This window comes from Triticum urartu, chromosome 7A (assembly GCF_056163025.1).
Source record: "Triticum urartu cultivar PI428250 chromosome 7A, HENAU_Tu73, whole genome shotgun sequence".
Lineage (NCBI taxonomy): Eukaryota > Viridiplantae > Streptophyta > Magnoliopsida > Poales > Poaceae > Triticum > Triticum urartu.
This window is the reverse complement of record NC_141879.1, coordinates 475,909,327-475,918,502: the sequence shown is the minus strand read 5'-3', so window position 1 is coordinate 475,918,502 and position 9,176 is coordinate 475,909,327.

Here is a 9,176-nt window from a genome sequence, read left to right as displayed (position 1 = left end):
CATGAAGACCTCGCCCGACGCAACGACCGCGACCTCTGCCTCGGTCGCGAGGGTGCTGCAGCCGGTGTGCTGCAGCCAAAGCTTCAGGAGTTCTCCCTGCGGGATGATGGAGGCGAAGAAGGGAGGAAGGCGAATCCAAGACTGAGGAGGCATGCCGGCGTGGAGCACGAACTCTCGGGAGGAGCCCTCGGTGTGGACCCCAGGGGGGACGACCCACACCTTCGTGACCCGTCGGCGCCGACGGCGGCGCCGCCCGTGGCGATCAGCATCGACTCCTTCAGAGCCCTCGATGTGGGCGTACAAGGGAAGCAGGAACCCCGGCGGTGGCCGCTCGCACCAGGGCCTCGACACCACCTGATGGGCCCCCTCGTCCCGGCCGCGGAGGGCGAGCCGTTTCTTCGACGGGAGCGGGTCTGGTTCCTCTCAGGGAGCCTTTCCCTTCTCTGTCGCCGAGAACCGGCGGATCGGAGCCATCGCAGCAAGACGGAGCAAGGACCGGGAAGAAGGAGAAGCAAGAAGGGATGGACTGGAAGGGCGTGCGTTGTTCCGTACTTATGGCCGGCGAAGGCCAACCGCCGACCTCCACAATCGCAGGTAATCATGACCCGCTTTGCATACAGGGACTTGTCAAGTCCGTGCAGTTGCCGAGGCGCCGTGGGAAGTGGAGATGCCCACGTCCAATCAACCGCCACGCGGCGCCCAAGGCCGTAGGCTGTTAGGGCCCACAGCGCTTCGCTCTTGCCCTTTCGCCTCCCCGCACGGCCAAGTCCGGACGCGCCTTGGGCCCGGGGGCTACTGTCGGTGTTCTGGGAACGGGGGTCCCCAGACTTGCTTGCCTGCGGCCCGCGGCGTGGCTCAAAAGGGGGCCCAGCGCGGCCCATCTTCATCAACACAGACCCAAGACCCTCGCGAGGGGCCAAGCCTCGCGGGGCGGACGACGCGGAGCTTCCTCAGGCACGGCCTCATCAGGCTGGCTCGCGAGGAGGCGGAGAGATCAAGGCGGGGTACCTCACGAGGTGCCCGTGACGCAAGCCATGACGACCAAGGGTGCCAGGCGGGCGCCACCCGCACAGTGTCCTCCTTTACTCTTTGGTGCAAAGGGAGCAAGCGCATGCGAGAGCATCAAGCAAAGGCACCCGTTTCGGTGCAACGAGACCAAGACCAGTCCAATGGCAGGGAGGAAGTCATTGTGGAGCCCAAGCCAGCGTCACCACCAGAGCCTTTGGCAGGTGAGGACCAACTTTAGTCAGGATAAGTGTACCAGATGTTCCCCTTCAAAATGGCCAATTGTTGGCGCCCTTCCTGCTCAATATTTGGGAAGAGGCCCAGGGCCTTTGCCTATAAATAGGACTAGCCACCCACAGGGTAGAGGAGAGATCAGAGATCGGAGATCGGAGATTGGAGATCGGATCGAAATCAGAGAGAATCGAGAAGAGAGAGAGAGAAGGGTGACTGAATTCCTCCTAGCAGTCCATCCCCCCAGCCAAGAACAGACCCTCGCGAGGCTGTTCTTCCTTGTATTGCTCATCATCATCAGCCCAAGAGGCAATCCACCACACCACACACTGGAGTAGGGTATTACACCACAACGGTGGCCCGAACCAGTATAAACCCTGTGTCTCTTGTGTTGTTCTTTCCATAGCTTAGATCTTAGCGCGACGGTGGGGCGCAGGTAGGTAGAAGGCGAAATCTCTGCGCGCACCCCAGTGTTCGAACCTCAAGGGTCTGCCGGAACCCGAAATCCGACAACGGATGCGGCAACGGCCGGGTTGGAAGAAATAAAACCTCTGTTAGCAAATAACCCAATCCTTGCCGCACCGAACGTCGGCCAACCTATGCTACTATACATATCAGCAACTCACTAGGTAGTGAGCGCGGTGCTCATTGTCGAACGAGAGGAAGAGGGACACAAATTCCCACTCCAAAAACCAGTATACTATGTATCGGCGGTCCTTACACCATGCAAATCCCGATACCTGCATTATCATAAGATAGTGTATGCGGTCTTCATGGCATCTCGAAAGCTGCGGCACTACTTTCAAGAGTGCTCGATCGCGGTGGCCTCCGAAGTACCACTCAATGACATTATAAACAACCGAGACGCCACCGGCCATATTGCCAAGTGGGCTATCGAGCTCCTACCATTTGAAATAACATACAAGCCACGCCGAGCTATTAAATCTCAGGTATTAGCCGACTTTGTCACCGAATAGACAGAAGCCGAACTCCCCAAAGAGTACAGCACATACTCCAACTGGGTGATGTACTTCGACGGCTCCAAAATGTTAGCCGGATTGGGAGCTGGTGTCATCCTAACATCCCCTATAGGGGACACAGTTTGTTATGTATTACAAATCCTGTATACGGACTCCAATAACGCGACGGAATATGAAGCGCTCCTGCATGGACTCCGGATGGCCATTTCTATGGGCATACAACGCCTTGAGGTGCGTGGGGATTTGAACCTCGCGATATCTCAAATAAATGGTGAATTCGATGCAAAAGATCCAAAGATGGCGGCCTACCACAACACCATACTTAGAATATCAGCTCGATTTGAGGGGCTCGAGTTTCATCATGTGGCTCGAGATAGTAATCAAGCAGCAGACATACTTGCTCGAATGGGCGCTAAACGCGACCCCATCCCGCCTAACACCTTTTGGAAAGGCTTTTCAAGCCATCTGTGGTATGGCAAGACGAGAGCGGAAATACCAGTCCGGCGCCGATTACACCCCTGGACGCCGAACACGATTCGGATATCATTGGGGGCTAAGGCACTGAGCCAACGTCTTCTGCTCATGCAATCATGGCGGTTATTGCTCCATGGACCGAACCCTTCTAGGCCTACCTTAATAGGTTGGAGATCCCTAATGATCAGAACGAGGCCCATCGCATAGTTCGACGCTCTGAGGCCTACAAAGTTCAAGAAGGAGAACTCTACAAGAAAAGTACTACTGGAGTTCTTCAAAGATGTATCTCCGAAGAAAAGAGGCAGCAACTCTTGGCCGAAATACATGCTGGCCTAGGTGGCCATCAAGCCGCAACTCGGGATCTTGTAAGCAAAGCCTTCCATACAGGCTTCTTCTGGCCCACGGCCCGAGCAGATGCACGGGCCCTTGTACAGCGCTGTGTAGGATGCCAGCTCTTCGCCAATCAAAGCCATATGTTGCCCACTACCCTAAGAACTATCCCCATTACCTGGCCTTTTGCGGCCTAGGTGAGGGAGTCCTGGATTAAGGGGTCCTCGGGTGTCTGGCCTGTGTGACATGGGCCGGACTATTGGGCCATGAAGAAACAAGGTAGAAGACTTCCTCCCGTGTCCGGATGGGACTCTCCTTTGCGTGGAAGGCAAGCTAGGCGTCCGGATGTATTATTTCCTTTCTCTATAACCGACTTTGTATAACCCTAGGCCCCTCCGGTGTCTATAAACCGGAGGGTTTAGTCCGTAGAGAACAATCACAATCATACAGGCTAGACTTCTAGGGTCTAGCCACAATGATCTCGTGGTAGATTAACTCTTGTAATCCTCATACTCATCAAGATCAATCAAGCAGGACGTAGGGTATTACCTCCATCAAGAGGGCCCAAACCTGGGTAAACATCGTGTCCCTTGTCTCCTGTTACCATCGACCTTAGACACACAGTTCGGGACCCCCTACCCGAGATCCATCGGTTTTGACACCGACATTGGTGCTTTCATTGAGAGTTCCACTGTGTCGCTGCCATAAGGTTCGATGGCTCCATCAATCATCCGCAACGATGCTGCCCTGGTGGAGGTTTTTCTCCCCGGCCAGATCTTCGTATTCGGCGGCTTCGCACTGCGGGCCAACTCACTTGGCCATCTAGAGCAGATCGACAGCTACACCCCAGGTCACCAAATTAGTTTTGGAAACCTGGATTATGTCCCTGATATCTGAGGAGACTTGATCTTCCAAGGATTCACGACCCCAACCTCCGCTCTGGCCTTAGATCCGGAGCGCGTCACCATGTCCGAAGACGGGATTTCTAGCCCCGCCGGACTATCTGCGGCTACTATGCCCAGTACGGGAGAGCCGGAGGAAGCAGTGTCGCTGGCAACCGTCTTGAAGCCGGACTCTTCTCCGGAAACTAGCTCCGAACCCACGGAGTCAGCCTCGTGTGAGCTCGACCATGGAGTCCCCTTCCCGCCGTACTCCATGGTTTCTTTTCTCCCTGGACAAACCTCGCCTTTAAGCGAGGCTCTGGACTTGATGCGATCCCTCGTTATTACAGAGGAGCAACGTCCGAACTACGCCCAACCCGGGCTAGGGGCTGAGAGAGGGGAATTTTACGTCCCACCCACCACCCACTTCATCGCCATTGTCGAGGACTTAACTGGCATGCTCGATTATGGCTCCAAAGACATCGACGGTATGGACGACGATGCCGGAGAAGAGCAGGCCCAAAACCCACCGTTTACTGGGCGTTGGACGGCCACCTCTTCGTATGATGTGTACATGTTGGATACACCCAAAGAGGGTGACGGCGATAATGAGAAAAATCCAGTCAAGGATAAACCTCCTGAGATACAGGCAAAATGTCAGTGATGCCGCTCTAAATCACGCCGCAGCAAAGACATCAATACCGGCATGAGATACAATAATACCCCTGACGATGCCGAAGACCAAGAAAAACCCATCGAGCAAAACTCCGAACAAGATGATCGGGAGGATGGGCAAGTTAGCCCTGATGAACATGCCGCAAACGAAGACTCGGAGGACAGTAATTACCTTCCACTCTCCGAGGACGAGGTGAGCCTCGGCGGCGAAGACTTTATCGTGCCTGAGGAACCTCTCGAGCAGGAGCGCTTTAAGCAACGGCTAATAGCCACTACAAGGAGCCTAAAAAAGAAACAACAGCAGCTTCAAGCTGATCAAGATCTACTCAACGACAGATGGACTAATGTCCTGGAGCCGAGGAATACAGCCTCGTGCACCCAACCAAAAGTTACCTGAAGCGTAAACTGCTACCTCAATTTGACGACGTGGCACTTGAACCTGTACTAGCAGCACGTAATGCAGCTGACCGACCATCACGTGGCCGGGACAAACTGGCAACTCAAGCCAAACTCTGGCCCATACTATCTCACTGTAAAGGTAGAGACACAATAGCTCGGGGATACACATATGACCTACGGCAGGACCTGAAGAATAGAGCAGGTCCGGCCAGATCGATCTATGGATCGCGGGGGCGTGCCTCGACGCGCGATGATGGCTATCAAGCCGAACATGACAAGCATAATCATGCCCGGGCCAAAAACTGCAGACGGACTCCATCCGAACTACGTCGTGACCTGGCCCGATATAGAGGCGCCGCACACCCCCTCTGCTTCACTGATGAAGTAATGGAGCATGAATTCCCAGAAGGGTTTAAACCTGTAAATATCGAATCATATGATGTAACAACAGATCTCGCAGTATGGATTGAGGACATTCTTCTCCATATTGATACGGCCCGCGGTGATGATCTTCATGCCATCAAATACCTCCCGCTAAAACGCAAGGGACCAGCTCAGCACTGGTTGAACAGCCTGCCCGAAAACTCTATTGGCAGCTAGGAGGACTTGGAAGACGCCTTCCGCGACAACTTCCAAGGCACATACGTTCGACTCCCGGATGCCGACGACTTAAGTCACATAGTTCAACAGCCCGAAGAGTCAGCCAAGAGATTCTGGACCAGGTTCCTAACTAAAAAGAACCAGATCGTCGACTGCCCGGATGCCGAAGCCCTAGAGGCCTTTAAGCACAGCATCCACGACGAATGGCTCGCCCGACACCTCGGCCAGGAAAAGCCGAAGTCCATGGCAGCCCTCACGACACTTATGACCCGCTTTTGTGCGGGCGAAGATAGTTGGCTAGCCCGTAGCAATAATAATGCAAGCGAACCTGGCACCTCCGAAGCCAAGAATAGCAATGGCAAGCCCCGATGCAACAAGCATAAGCGCCGAAACAATGGTGACAATACTGATGACACGGCGGTCAACGCCGGATTCAGTGGCTCCAAGTCCGGTCAGCGGAAGAAGTCATATAAAAGGAATAATTCGGGCTCTTCCAGCTTGGACCGCATACTCGATCGTCCATGTCAGATCCACGGCACCCCTGATAAACCAGCCAATCATTCCCACTGGAGTTGTTGGGTCTTTAAACAAGCCGGCAAGTTAAATGTTGAAGACAAGGAGAAGGGGTCGCAAAGTGAGAATGACGACGAGGAGCCCCGTCCGCCGAACACAGGGGGGCAGAAGAAGTCCCCCTAGTTTAAAACGGTAAGCATGATATACGCTACCCACATACCCAAAAGGGAGCGCAAACGAGCGCTTAAGGACGTCTACGTGATAGAGCCAGTCTCCCCAAAATTCAACCCATGGTCGTCTTGTCCGATCACCTTCGATCGCGGGGATCATCCGACCAGTATCTGTCATGGCGGTTCAGCCGCATTGGTCCTCGACCCAATCATTGATGGATTCCACCTTACGCGCGTCCTCATGGACGGTGGTAGCAGCCTCAACCTGCTATATCAGGACACAGTCCGCAAGATGGGCATCGATCCATCAAGGATCAAGCCCACAAAAACTACCTTCAAAGGAGTAATACCAGGCGTAGAGGCCCGCTGCACAGGCTCAATCACATTGGAAGTCGTCTTCGGATCCCTGGACAACCTCCAAAGTGAGGACTTGATCTTCGATATCGTCCCTTTTCATAGCGGCTATCACGCACTGCTCGGACGAACCGCATTTGCTCGATTCAATGCGGTGCCGCACTATGCTTATCTCAAACTCAAGATGCCCGGACCACGCGGTGTCATAACAGTCAATGGAAACACGGAACGCTCCCTCCGTACCGAGCAGCACACTGCGGCCCTAGCAGCGGGAGTACAAAGCGGCCTTATCAAGCAAAATTTTAATTCGGCGGCCAAGCTCCCGGACACTGTCAAACGAGTCCAGAATACTCCAAAGCAGGACAGTCCGACTCATCAGGAGTTTGACTGGCCTCCGTCTCAGTCCAGAACACATAGCGGCATACGTACCGTGCGTACATAACTACGCACTCAAAATATCATGGGCAAAGACGAAGGCGTAACTCGATTGTGGTCCATAATACAGCTCGACCCTCCCTGGACACACATTTTTTTCCCTTTCCTTTTTATCCTTTTTAGGTTTCTTTTCCACAGGTCCCTCTCGACGGCCTGATCATCGATCCTTTCAAAGGATGGATATACCAAGGTGGCAAGTAGTGTTGAGGTGTGGGGAAATCTTTAGGTGGTCTTCTTGACTATCACTCTACCTGTTTTCAGGACCCGCGTGAAGCTCCCCCTTGGTCTCGGCATGTTAAATAGCCCCATTGCTTATCGCACTATTTGTACAAATATGCTTTGATGTATTAATCAAATTATAATGAAAATAGTTTGCGGCCCAACTCACGTGGCACTGGCTTTCTACTTCATTTTATTTTGCTATTCTTATCGATTGCATCCATACACTCTGGTATGCCTTAATTCGCCAGGGGCTCCATGGCGCTCCATACTACGATAACAAGTCCGAACACTTTTTATAGTATAGTTCGGCACCCCGAATTTAGCATTATATGCATCGGCTCTGAATCATGTCTTTGGTCAATAGTTGGGTTGCCCGGCTCCTGTGCTTGCTACCTTATGTTCCGTCCTATCGGCTAGGGTAGTAAAGGGAGAACTACTGCGATTGTGTCCTGGTTCATCCGGATGAGCACCTCAGTAGAGAAAGCCGAAACTGACTGTCATGATGCGGCGAGAGCTGGTCGGCTGTTCGGAGGTTAAAATCTCTTGCGATTTTTTCTGCATTATGCGACGGATCGGCCTTCACCCGATCAGGTGTCTACAGCACCCTAGTCCGGACTAACGAATACTAGGGGATGCACCTACATTTCTATTGTCAAACTCCTATGGCTAAGTGAGTGTGATAAAGCCACATAGTCCGATTGCCTGGTTCGCTGCGCTAAACACCTCCTTTAAGGACCAAAATCTTGGATCAAGAGTGTTTAGGTTTCAACCCGAACATCCCCATACTACCTACGTGGGGGCTGAAGCCGATGACTGGCCAACTCTCAGATTTAATAAAACGGCCGCACAGGAGGTAAAATTTTAAAATAAACAACAAGCATTATATTACATATCGGCCTTGTTTGCATAATACAGGACAGGATAACATGAATGTATTTATTCAAAGATAACGTCTTTCGAACACTGGCCCTCTACAATGCGGGATCCCTTCACGACATCCTCAAAATACCGCTCAGACAAGCGGTGCTCCTTGCCCATGGGCGGTCCCTCGGTTGCAAGCTTCATGGCGTCCATCTTCGCCCATTGCACCTTGACACGGGCGAAGGACATCCGTGCACCTTCGATGTAGACTGACCGCTTGATGGCATCAAGCCAAAGGTAGGCATTGACAAGCCGCTTCACGAGTCTGAAGTAGTTGTAGGGCAGGGCGTCAGCAGGCCATAGCCGGATTATCAAATCCTTCATGGCCAGTTCGGCCACCCTATGCAGTTCGATCAGGTGTTTCAGCTGATCGCTAAAGGGCACGGATGTTCTGGCACAAGGTATTGCGACCAGAACAGTTTCTCCGTTGAGCTCCCCTCCTCGGCTCGAAAGAAATCCGCTGCGTCAGTAACACTGCGCGGCAGATCCACAAACGCTCCTGGAGAACTCCAAATCTGGGTCAGTAATAGGTACCTTTTCTTCACAAATTTGCTCTACATAATAAAGGCCTTACCCGCCGCGATTTACCCGGCCTCCTGGATCTCCTGGAGGGCGCCCTGGGCTTCGGCCCGGGCATCTTGCGCGCTTTGGTGGGCCTTAGCAAGTTCGGACTCTTGGTCCAAAACCTTGCGCTCCAAGGACACGCATTTCTTTGCTGCATCCCGGAGCTCCTGCTGGACCTCCCCGACCCTAGCCTCGTGCTTTTCATGGGCAGCATGTTCCTTCGCTGCTCTCTGTTGGGCCTCGGCCAGCGACTTCTTGAGGGTCTCCACCTCGGTCGCAGCCCCTACGAAATATCATGATAGTATGATCAACATACACAGTTCATATCTTTCTACATCAGAATAGACCATTGCATACCTTGCTGGTCCTCTAGTTGTTTTTTAACATGGCCAAGCTCTTCCTGGCCTGCTCCAAACTTTGCT